This window comes from Mus musculus, chromosome 4 (assembly GCF_000001635.26).
Source record: "Mus musculus strain C57BL/6J chromosome 4, GRCm38.p6 C57BL/6J".
Classification (NCBI taxonomy): Eukaryota; Metazoa; Chordata; class Mammalia; order Rodentia; family Muridae; genus Mus; species Mus musculus.
The window spans coordinates 20,842,963-20,855,665 of NC_000070.6; positions in this window are offsets into that span (position 1 = coordinate 20,842,963).

Genomic DNA, 12,703 nt, shown 5'->3' on the forward strand with positions numbered 1-12,703 from the left:
GCTTGAAATTTGCTGGGCTTTGCAAACTGTTTTGAAGGCTTTAAACAAAACAAAAATTCAATGTCCAACTACTAAGCTAAGGCTTTGATAGCCAGTGGGTTTCTGGGTTAGCATTGAAACATCTTTTATAGTCTTATGGCAAAGCACATCAAAAAGAAAGCCAAGGATTGGATCATAAAAATAGGAGGTAAATGGAGAATCAATATGTAATTTGAAAATTCATTATTTGCCAGAGTAAAGTCCCTTATAAGGATTAATGGCTCTTGGAGATTAGGGATAGATAGATAGAAGCTGTCTCTACATTAAGCAAAGGCACAAGCAGAAGCCCCTTCCAACCCATCATTTCCAGCAGCACATCTCTAGAATACCTGGAGTACAGATCTTAGCCCCATAGTGTTGGAGCGCTACAAAGACAGTCTTTAACCAAAGCACTTAGCCTTGAAACTGTGGCCATCATTGGGTTACTTACTGTGACACCTAGAACTAAGAGAAGAGTGTGTCTACAGTGCTCAGATCCTGAGATGTTCTTTGGCAATTCAGTGTCTGATGATAACTGAACAGAAAATCACAGCAGTGATGCACTAACAGGGTAGAGCAAGTATGAAGGCAGACTCAGATATGAAGGTCTAGAAAACTTACTAGGTGAGCAGCTGAGTTCTGCAGAACTATTGGATGAGCAAAACAACAGAACTAGATGAAGAATTGGATCACAGAGTCTACTTATGGTCTTGACAGCACAATGCTACTGCTCAGTTCACGAGTCCCACATAAATAAGCTTTAGGATAAGAACTGTAGCTAGTCTTCACCTGGAAATTACAGCAACAAAATGGATTCAGTGAAGGACATTAAACAGTCTGAACAGGGAAACAGCCTGGGTTGTAGCAGCTGCCACTTTTAGTCTCACCTGTGGTGGCAGGTAGTTCCAGACATAAAGCTTCTCTCGACTTGCTCATCCACACATAAGCACTGCTTATGTCAATAAGCGTGCTTCATAGCTTTCAGAAACGCCCACAGGACTGGTTTTGTACTTCGGAACAAGCAGCCTGAAACAGATACCCTTGGTGGTGACCTTCAAGCAATGGGAGGAAAGTGTGAATGGAAAAAGGCCCCTGAGTGATGAGAATTGCTTAGAAGGATTCTGCTCTCTTCTCAGCAGTTCTGCATGAACTGCGCCCAACTGCCTTCAGCAGCAGAAGGAAAGATATTCGCTCATATTAGCTTCTCTCCTTTCTCAGTCATTCTGCCCTGTCTCTCTCTAATTTCTGGTTTTCAAGATCATCTCTCAGACAAATTACCTGCCCTGGAGACTCTTCGCAGGCTCTGCTTTTAGTGGAAACTAAAGTAAAACACCCAATTTCACTTTCTCCCTGACACCCCCACTGCTTTGACAAATGTAGCCACTCCTGCTTGAAGGGTAGACAGGTTGCAAAAAAAGAGAAAGAATATTTATTATTTAGAACACCTGGGGTATGAGTCTGGCTTAGCTGCCAGGTTGCAGATTTCTCCTGCTTAGCAGAATCTCACCATAAAACTTGGATGCCTAAAATCTACCATCACAGCCAGACAAGTCGTTGCTATGGGAATTTTTAATGTTCACTGAGATGACATATTTTTAGAAAAAAAATCCACCTGGGAGCAAACTTGAAAGCATTGGAAGGAGTATACCTCACAGACCTATAATTTTTCACCTTTCAGAGACCCGTACCCAGCTCCTGCCATCATTAATACAGCTCTAGGAGCATTTCAAGTTGTCCCTGGTGAGCTGTCTGCTGCTAGTTCTAATCACCACCTCCTAAGAAACATGAAGTGCAAGAGTGTCTAAAAGCTTAGATCAATGAGTCATGAAGAAGCTAAATGGAACGCCTAGACTCTGGAGCATGGTGCAGCATGGGAATGTTGACTTGTGTTCACTGATGCACAGCAGAGGGAATAACATTTAGCATTTAGCGGTTCTTAGCTATAAAACACTGAAGAGTGTGTGTGTGTGTGTGTGTGTGTGTGTGTGTGTGTGTGTATTCTACAGCCAGTCATTGATGTATGTGATCTTACCCTTATTTTAAAAAAAAAGATATAACATAGTTTTTAAAATGTATTCTTCTCTCATATATTACATCTCAAATGCAGTTTCCCCTCCTCTTCTCCTATCAGTTCCTCCCCTTACCTCTCCTCTCCCTCAGAGCTGTTCTCCCTCTGCCTTGTCTTTCTCTTCAGAAAAGGGCAGGCCTCCCAGGGATAGCAACCAAACATGGCATATGGAGCTGCAATAAAATTAGGCACTTCTACTACTACTGTTAGAAGTCCTACAAGAAGACCAAAGGACACAACTGTAACATATATGCAGATTCCCTGATTATCACTTCAGTCTCTGTGAGCCCTATGAGTTCTGATTAGTTATTCTGTGGGGGATTTGTGTGTGTGTGTGTGTGTGTGTGTGTGTGTGTGTGTGTTATCCTGGCCCATTGTGGCTCCTGTAATCTTTCCTCACAGTTAACTGTCTTCTGTAATGTTTCCCCAACTTCAACTAATGTTTGTCATTGGTTGTCTGTATCTGCTCCTATCATTTGCTAGATGAAACCTCACTGTTAGGCTCTTGTCTACTAACATAGCAGAATATCATTAGAAATCACTTCAGTGGATTTTTTTTTCCCCAATCACATTTAGTTCTAGCCTAGATCTCTGGGCTGTTCAGCCTCTGGTTCCTGATTCTCTAAGCAGTGTCAGGGGAGGGGCGCTCACTCATAAAATGGGTCTCAAGATGGACCAGTCATTGGCTCAACGGTCTCACAATTTCTTTGCCACCTTTACCCCAGAACATCTTGAAGATAGGATAAATTGTAGGTTAAAGATTTTGTGACTGGGTTGACATCCCAAACCCTCCACTGGAAGGCTTACCTGGTTATAGGAGACTGCCGGTTTAGGCTCCAGGAGCCATCATTTCTAGGAGTCTTAGCTACAGTCACTTTTGTAGATTTCTAGTAGATTCCATTGTACTTGATTTCCACCTTGACCCTGAAATGCCCCCCCCCCCCACATTCCAGTACTCTCTAGCTCCATTCTACCCCATCCTGACCTATGCTGTTCTCATTGTCACCTGCCCTCAGTTAAACAGCAATGCTTATTATATTTCCCTTTTCCAGGGAGATCCGTGCATACTCCCTTGAGCCCTCCTTGCTACTTAGCTGCTCTGCATTTGTGGATTGTAGCATGATAATCCTTTACAGTTAATATCACTTCACAAGTGAGTACATGTACATACCATGTTTGCTTTCATGGGTCTGGTTACTTCACTCAGTATAATTTTTTCTAGTTCCACCCATTTTCCTGAACATTTCATGACATTCTTTTTTAAGCAACTGAGTAGTACTCCATTGGGTAAATGTACTACATTTTCTTTGTCCATTCTTTAGTAAAGGAATACAAGTTGTTTCCAGTTTCAGTCAATTGCAAACAAAGCTACTATGAACATAGTTGAGCAAGTTTCCATTTGATATGGTGGAATGTGGTTTGGGTATATACTGAGGACTGGTATAACTTAGCTGGTTCTTAATGTATATCAATTCTCAATTTTCTGAGAAACTGCCATGTAAATTTCAAAAGTGATTGTCCAGTATTTGTTCTGTGAATTCCTTTTACCTTTGTAGTCATTTCCTTCTAAAGGTTAGGAAATTTTTCTTCTATGACTTTGTTAAAAATATTTTTCTGGGCCTTTGAACTGGGGTACTTCCCTTTCAACTCCTACAGTTATTAGTATTTTTTAAATAGAAACCCAGAACTCTTTGATGGCCCTGGCTGTTGTGGATTATGTTCTTAAACTGGCCTCTAGGCATCTGGGTTTCAGATAATTATAGTTTTAGGTGCCAATTTCTAAGTTTATTTTTGTCAAATGGGTGTTATCTTCCTTAGTTTCTCTTTCCTCCATGGTCTTCTGGCCTGAGTGGTCTGTGGTTCTGGTGGCTGGTGAGTCCTCTGGTCCAGCAGGATCTTCTGCTGGGATTTTAGTGGCCTGCATGACCTCTGGGGGTGTGGGATTCTGGGATACTAGGAGACTGCTATGGCCTTTGAGGTTCTGGTACCAGTGTGGCTTCTGTGGAGCAGGAAGCTTCTGCATGAGTGGTGGGCCAAGGTGTTGAGAAGCAGGTGACTGTTGGGGGAAATCTGGGTGGGCTGTGAGGAATGTTGTTGGGCTGGGGATAGGGTCTTGCTTGGGTTCTGGGACTGGCATAACCTCTAGTAAAGCAGAGGGATTATGTTGAAGTTGTGGGCAGGCATATGGACATGAGGGGAGGAGATGCTTTTGGGTGAAATCTGAGCAGGAATTGAGACAATGTTGGAGGTCTGTGGGTGGGGACGTACCTTGGATTTCTGGTACCAGTGGGGAGGGGTCTTCTGCCAGTGTTGTCTAGAACAGATTTTTAAATGACATACTTTATTATAGTCCAGACATAATCCTGAAATAGGAACTCAAAGTTCTTAAGTGGAGTAACACTCAGTGTTTGTATTTGTATGGTAAAACTGTACTGTCAAGCACAAAATTACACTTTTACCCCTTTACATGACTCTTTGGTTTGCCCTAAAAGCAAATAGTGTAATGAGGACTTTGAGTGTATGCCTCTTTGTCTCTACACTGCTTGGAGTCCTTATTGTGTCCTTGAGATTATGGATAATTTTTAACTTAATTTTACATTTTTGCTTATTCACTTTATATCCTGTTCTATGCCCTCTCCTGATTACCCCCTCCCATAATCCTTCCCTCATTCCCCTTTCTGGGTATTCCCCGACCCTGGCATTTCAAGTCTCTGTAAGACTAGGCATATCCTTTCCCATTGAGACCAGACAAGGCAGCCCAGCTAGTGTAACATATCCCATGTACAAGCAACAGCTTTTGGGATAGCACACATTCCAGTTGTTCGGAACCCACATGAAGGCTAAGCTGCACATCTGCTACATAGGAGTGGGGATGCCTAGGTCCAGCCCCCATAAATGTTCTTTTGTTGGTAGATCAGACTCTGAGAGCCCCAAGGGTCCAGGTTAGTTGATTCCTTGGACTTCCTGTGGAGTTTCTATCCCCTTAGGGCCCAAAATCCTTCCTCCCATTCTTCCATAAGAGTCCCCAATCTCTATCCACTGTTCACCTGTGGGTGTGTGTATATCTGTCTAAGTCAGCTGCTAGGTGGAGCTGCTCAAAGGACAACATGCTCCTGTCCTCAAGCACAACAGAGTATCATTAAGAGTGCCAGGGGTTCGTGCTTGCCCATTGAGTGGGTATCAAATTGGGCTGGTCCACATTTGGCCATTCCCTCATTCTCTGCTTCATCTCCCATACCTGTATTCTTGTAAACAGAATAAATTTGGGGTTGAAAGGTTGTTTTTTTGTTTGTTTGTTTGATTGGTTTGTTTGTTTTTTTGCATTTTGTTTTGTTTTGTTTTGTTTTGTTTTTGACAGGGTTTCTCTGTGTAGCCCTGGCTGTCCTGGAACTCACTCTGTAGACCAGGCTGGCCTTGAACTTAGAGATCTGCTGCCTCTGCCTCCCGAGTGCTGGGATTAAAGGCATGTGCCACCACTGCCCTGCTTTATGAGTGGGCTGGTGTCTCTATCTCTCTACTGAGGTCCCTGCCTGGTTACAGGAAGTGGCCTCCTAAGGTTCTATATCCCCAAATGCAGTGAGTCACAGCTAAGGTCACACCCACTGATTCGTGGCTATCTCCCTATCCCAGGTCTCTGTCTTATCCTGGAGACATCCCCCATCTCCTCACCCCCATCAGTTGCAGATTTCCATTCATTTTTCATGACCACCTTTATTGTTCTTCCCCATATCTGACCCTGAACACTTCATTCCTTCTTTCAAATAGATGAAAGTGAAGGTACAGGCCAGAAGTGAATTGGCAGAAATAGAATAGAAATGCCACCTTTCACTGTGTGTGTAGCAACCTACAATGAATGTGCTATTCATTGTTGAATCCACAATGTATGCATACATATCCTTGTTTTCATCGATTTCAGAAAACTAGCTGTGATGTATATTCTTCATTGTCAACATCTGGAATGAATTAAAATTAAAAAATGGGGAGGGGCACATATGTGAGGGATTTTTGCTTAATTTGAAGTAGGAAGATCCACTATGATCTCTGAAGAAGGAAGACATGCCTGTAATTCAGATCCTTTGAGCTTGGATAAAGACATCTCTTTAAAACAGAGCTTGAGGTGGGAAGACACAGCTTTAGTCTGGCTCACACCTTCCAATGGAAGCCTATACAGGACAGATGAGAAGGAAGCTTTAGCTCCTTGCCAGCTCACTGTCACCTTGCTAACAAACTCATTCCTTCACTGACATTAGAGCAGCTGAGACATCCAGCCTTGTGGATTGAGAAACTAGTGGATTCTTCAACATTATGTTCATTTGTTGGATTAGCTGGAACACAGCCTAGCCTATAGATCATTCTTCTTCTTTAGTATATATATATATATATATATATATATATATATATATATATATATGATAGATAGATAGATAGATAGATAGATAGATGATAGATTCATTCTATAAATTCTGTTACTCTAAATAATCCAGAGAAATACACGAGCTTAAGGTATTTATTCTTTATGTGCTATGGAAGTTTCCACAAAATGTGGCTGAAAGTGACTATGTGATTACATTATATTTCCATATGGACATAATTTGAGAATTTTAGGTGTACGTGTTTTGCTGGATAAAGGTTCTCAACTGAGATTAATTAGTAAAAGACTGAGAGGTTTAGAATATGAGAATTATAATAATGTGTGAATATTCTCATAACTTTTAAGCTAAACACTTACATATCTGATTTCAAATGCAAAACCAAAAATAAAACCATGGAATGCATTTTTAAAGTACTGGTTTCAGGATCTTACTCTCAATGACAGGACCAAAGTATCTTAAAGTAGACCCCTGGTCTTGGAGGCTTCAAGCAAATTTCCTCTCCCCATCCATTGGTTTACCAGGTGACTTAGGATCTAGATCACAGGTGTTTAAACTACATGCTATATTCTAGGTCCTTGTGTGTTAAAGGTAACAAGTTTCAGAACATCTCAAAGTAACTTTGTTTCACTGGTATGGAGAAGTGTTGGGTCTCGTTGACGACTCAGAGGATAAATTCCTTGCCCCTTAATCATAAGGATTGGAGTTGGCATCCCCCAGAATCCCAGTGTATGAAAAGTAGGCACAGTGATGTGCCTGTTATTGCAAAGCTCTGGAGGCCTAGATAGGGGATCCATGGAGTAAGCTACCTAGAGTAGCTGAATTGGTCAACTCCCAGTCTAATGAGAGACCTTGGCTCACAATACACACCCACACCCATAGACACATACACACATATTATCCAATACACATGTGCCCACCCACTTACATACAATATATACACATAAATACATACAATATATACACCAAATCTGCAAATTGGGACAGTCAACAGATCATTAATGCTAAGCTAGGTCTCCATGCTAACCTCTGAACCTCTTCCTCACAAGTGCTTCTTAGTTCATACTTAAAGCTTTGATGTTCTCCTCAGAGACCGCATCCTTTGTCATATGGAGACATTCAGTGTCTACCACAGCCTTAGCACAGTTTCCTGTCTCTTCTTGCTTCTTTAATGAGCTTTCTGCCTCTATTTCTATTTCCTGATATGATTGTTTGATACTCATAGTTGTGTTCATAGTTGACTGCTTGTTCTGTTTCACAGAGCATATAGGGTTAATTTTAGATCATCTTTGGTGCATTTTCTTCCTTAACAGATAAAGTCATTAAAAACCTTTATATCACTTCACTTTCTTTTTTAACAGCTAATCTTCAGTCTTCTTTCTACTCTTACACAGTTAAGGACCTCCTTTTCATACCTTTCTACTGAAATAACCATTATGTTTAAAGGGCAAATTTAGGATTGACTGTCCCAGTACACAGTTACATAAAAAAGTTAGGGTTTCTGGGAATATCTGAGTGTTGTTATGTGACTCTTCTCTGATGAACAATGTATCTGAGCTGTTGTTTTCCAGGACTGGAGCAATGACTGCCTTCTGTTATAGTGACATCCCTGACTGGTAAGGAGGGTGCTTTCTGGAGTCAGCAGATTAAGGTCATACCAACTGAGAAAATCTTTGTGATTTATGGCTTCAGTGCTTACAGTAGAGACACTGCCCAGTGAGGAAGGATACAGGACAAGATTCCAAATATCGATGTGTTTTTTTGGAATTACCTTCTACAGTTTGTATCTTGGAGAAAACAACAACAAAAGCTGGTAATTTGCTTCTCCTGAGAAGATACTTTCAATCTTGACTGAATAATACAGGGAGACTGTTAGTTGTTAGAAGGTCTGTCCCTGTGAAGAGGAACCATGACCACAACACTCTTTATAAGGAAGATATTTCATTGAGGTCGGCTTACAGTTCCAGGGGCTTAGTCGATTAACATCCTGGTAGGAAGCATGGTGGTGTCCAGGCAGACATGAATTGGAAGAGAAGCAAGAGTTCTATATCTGAATTTGCAGGCAGCAAGAAGAGACATTGACACTGGAACTGCCTTGAACTTTTGAAACTACAAAGCCCAACCCCAGTGACACACTTCTGCCAACAAGGCCACATCTCCAATGATGCCACTCCCGATGAATCTATGTGAACAATTTTCATTCCGTCCACTGCACAGTCAGGTGTGCATTCTCAACCACATTAGAGTAAAGCACCTATCATATACTCTGAGCCAGGCTACAAGATCAGATGGCGATTATCAAGTATTACAAACTCTATTGTAAGCAAAGTTCAATAGATTTTAGAAAAAAAAAACTGTGTCTTTGTTTTCTGTGTGTTCTCAATATGTTTTATAGATACTTTTAAAAAAATAAATGCCTGTTTACCACTTCTGCCTACTTTGGTCCTTTCAGGAGCTTCTTTCACTGTTCTATAAGCCATTTCTTTTTATAATTTTAAGAGCTTTGAACATAATGGAGAACTGACAGTAATTTGAAGTAGAAACATTTTTCCTAGTTTTCTTTAGTCATTCACAGATCAGTTTGTGCAAAGTGTTATTTTGCAATTTAATTTAAAATTGAAAATATGTGTAACTTAATTAACCACATTTTTCTCTTTTGAAGTTTGAGTTTATTTGTGAAGCGTATTGGGAAAGAAATTTTGCTGAGTACTCTTTGTCAACCTATCAGAAACTAGAGTCACCTTGTGTATTGACTGCTTATGTGTGTCAAGTTGACATAAGTTAGAGTCATCAGAGAGAAAGAGGAAGAAAAGTTGAGGAAATGTCACTATGAGAACCAGCTTTAAGGTATTTTCTCAATTAGTGATCAATAGAGGGGGGGGGGCTAGTCTATTGTGGGTGGCGCCAATCCTTAGCTAGTAATGCTATATGAGAGTAGGCTGAACAAGCTGTGTGAAACACAACAATAAACAGCACCCCTCTATGCATCAGTTCCTGCCCCCAGGTTCCAGTCCTTCTTGAACTCCAGTCCTGACTTCTTTCAATAATGAACAGCAATATGGAAGTGTAAGCCAATTAAACTCTTTTCTCATCTACTTGCTTTTTGGTCATCTCAACAGATGCATTTCCTCCACTAGACTGGCTTTTCAGAATAGCTGAAGCATTGTCTTCATTGCTAATTGACGAAGGAGGACTAACCCCATTGTGAATTGTACAATGACTGAGTAGGTAGCTCTGGGCTGTATAGATATGGCAGCCGAACAAACCAGGGGAAAGCAAACTAATAAGCAGCATTCTTTTTGGTCTCGGCTTCAGTTCCTGCCTTTAGCTCTATCTAGCCTTTCCTTCTTTTGATGGTGGATTATAAAGGGAATGATAAAATAAAAACTTTCTTCCCCAGTTAGTCTTGATCAGTGACTTAGGTAGGGCTTTATTACCTTGAAGAGGCACTGAAATAACTCTTTAAAGAAAAAATAGTTAACTAGGACTGGCTTGTGGTTTAGAGGTTTAGTTCATTATTATCATGGTAGGAAGCATGGCAAATGACAGGCAGAATGCATATGATGTTAGAGAAGAAGCCTAGAGTTCTACATCAGGATCAGCAGGCACAAGGGAGAAAGAATGACAAAAGGCCTGTCCTCAGCACTGGAAACCTCAAAGCCAACCCCTAGTGACACATTTCTTCCACCAAGACCACTTCTACTCCAATAAGGCCACACCTCCTAATAGTGCCAATCTCTGTGAATCCTGGAGGCATTTTACATCAGATGACCACAGTCTGTACTTGATTTTAGCATCAGAAAGCAAATTATGAAAGTATTCTTGGGAAAGCACTCTTTATGCTTATGCTATAAAATACCTCATCCAATTTCCCTAGTCCTAATGTGTTTTAGTTTTTAGCTTTCAACTTTAATTTCTTGAAGTAATATAGTATGAGCTATGATTGCCAAAAATTATCTTCTTTTAAATTTCTATTTAGGTATTTTAGACTAACAATAGAAAATTCTATATTTCCTTGGAAATTTAGGTTGGTACCTTTACCATGTAAATTTTCCACATACTTGTTTCCTACTTTTCAGACACTAATTTGTTTAATTGACAGTGAATAAGACTGTGTGTGTGTGTGTGTGTGTGTGTGTTTACCTCAACACAGTTATTCATATTTTCCTGAGTGTTTAGGATAAATCTTATTGATTCATTTTCTTAATATTAACTTTAAAATTTGGTATATAGCTTCAAATCAATAAGATAAAACAAAATATTGAAATTTGATGGTTTAACTTGAACAGTTTTGATTTATTTTCCACCCAATCTATCCAAATTTTATTGACCCCGTTTTTGCCATCTAGACTTCATATATTGTGTTAAAACAATCCTTAAGTATGTAATGGTTGCTGCCATTATAAATGTTGGTTTTTGTCTCCCAAAGCATTTAGATGATAAAAGTATTGATTTTATATTTTGATTATAACTTGTTAAATTACTCATCTTGTTGTTTCACTGATTATATTTAATTTCAAGATAATTTTCTATATAATCTATTTAAAAATTCCACCTCTACTTTTTAACTTGTATGGCTCAGATTGCTGGGGTTGGTTTGTTTGTTTGTTTGTTTTCTGAAAGACTGACTGATTCCTCCAATGCAGTATTAATGATGCTGTAGTTATTATTACCCTTTTAGATTTTACTAGAGTCAAAAAATGTGCTTCCTTATTAATTAAGATGCTGTTGTTGATTTGCCTTTATGTTCCTGAAATAAATCCCATTTAATCACGATGCATCATTTAAAATGAATTTCTGATTTAGTTTGCTAATGGCTTATTTATAGCTTTACATCAATATGTGTTAGTGGGATTAGGCTGTGATTAAGTCATTCATATGTTTGTAATTGTTGCAATAATTGCCTGATTTGGGATCAATTTTATATTCCCATTGTGAAATTCATCTGAAAGTCTTTCTTGTTTAAAGCCCTAAATCAGCTTAAATAGTGATAGCATTCTTTTTTTTTTTAATTAACAAAGTCATAGCTTCATTGTACATAAAATTTTCAAGGTATAGTCTTGTACAAAGCAGATATGTCTGATAAGGTTGTTTTGAGTATAAAGTATTTGCTATTAGGAATAAAGTAATATAGGATAAAAACACAATATGAATTTCTTCTAATTGAATGATGTAAGCCTTGTTTCCTCAAAATATTCCAAAAGTTGTGGCTTTTTGGTTAAGACCTGTGATTTTTGATGAAATCAAGGCATGATGTTGATTCATCCCACTTGGATTAATTTGTTCATACAGTCTGCCTGACCTGAAATAAAAAGGTCAAGTTATCAAGAGGGAATAGACTTAAGGATTCTTAATAAGGGGAGAGTAAAACCACTGAAGTAAATGACTGGACTACTCCATGGATAGAAAGGAAAACTCACTGTGGTAACAAACTTCAGGTTTGCCTCCAAGAATAGAGGACAGCACCTTGGTGGTTAAAACAGCAGATTTTATAATATTCGATGTGGTGAACTCTCTGAGCTGATGGAGGCTATTTACTTTAATTAGAAACTCAATACCCTTGCCTGGGGTAGTTTACCATTGGGTTGGATAAGGGAGGTGGTTATTTTCCCTGATAACCAGAAATCTGCCTCAGGAATTCTGAGTTTAGGCTTCTGCTTGCCCAATAACAACCTTTCTGCCCTTCTGCTTACTTTGTCCTTCTGTTTAGAAAATTGTTACTAGCACTGTCATTATGGGGGCAGAGCTGTTTTGGACTTAACGGTAATCACTGGAAATATTAAAAGGGTATGGAAGGACCTAATGTCTCATTGCACACTCAGTGATCAAAGCACTTGACTTAACACAAGAAAAGCATTAAATGCATTCCACTTACACATTCCTCATCTAACTACGCAATTATGACATGGTTATGTTTTTCAGTCACTTCAAACAGTAAAATGTTGATGAGTAAGACATGGAAATAATATGGCAATTGAATTTAAACTGGAACCTTCTTGTAAAAAGTGTGGAGTTTTAGTTAGCTAATCTACAGAATTTTGTTTCGCAGTGATGAAGATGTGTTTTCCTTGGGGTTTTGAGTAGCATGCTTCATGCTTTAAAGGTTTGAAGATTTCTAGTAAAAAGTCTGCACTATGTTCTTCCACTCATGCAGAGACTTTGGTTTGTCTGCTTGTGCAATGCCGTAGCTCAAATGCATGCATTCTGTAAGGTATGCAAGAACTCTCTTCTAATCAAGAACTCCAAA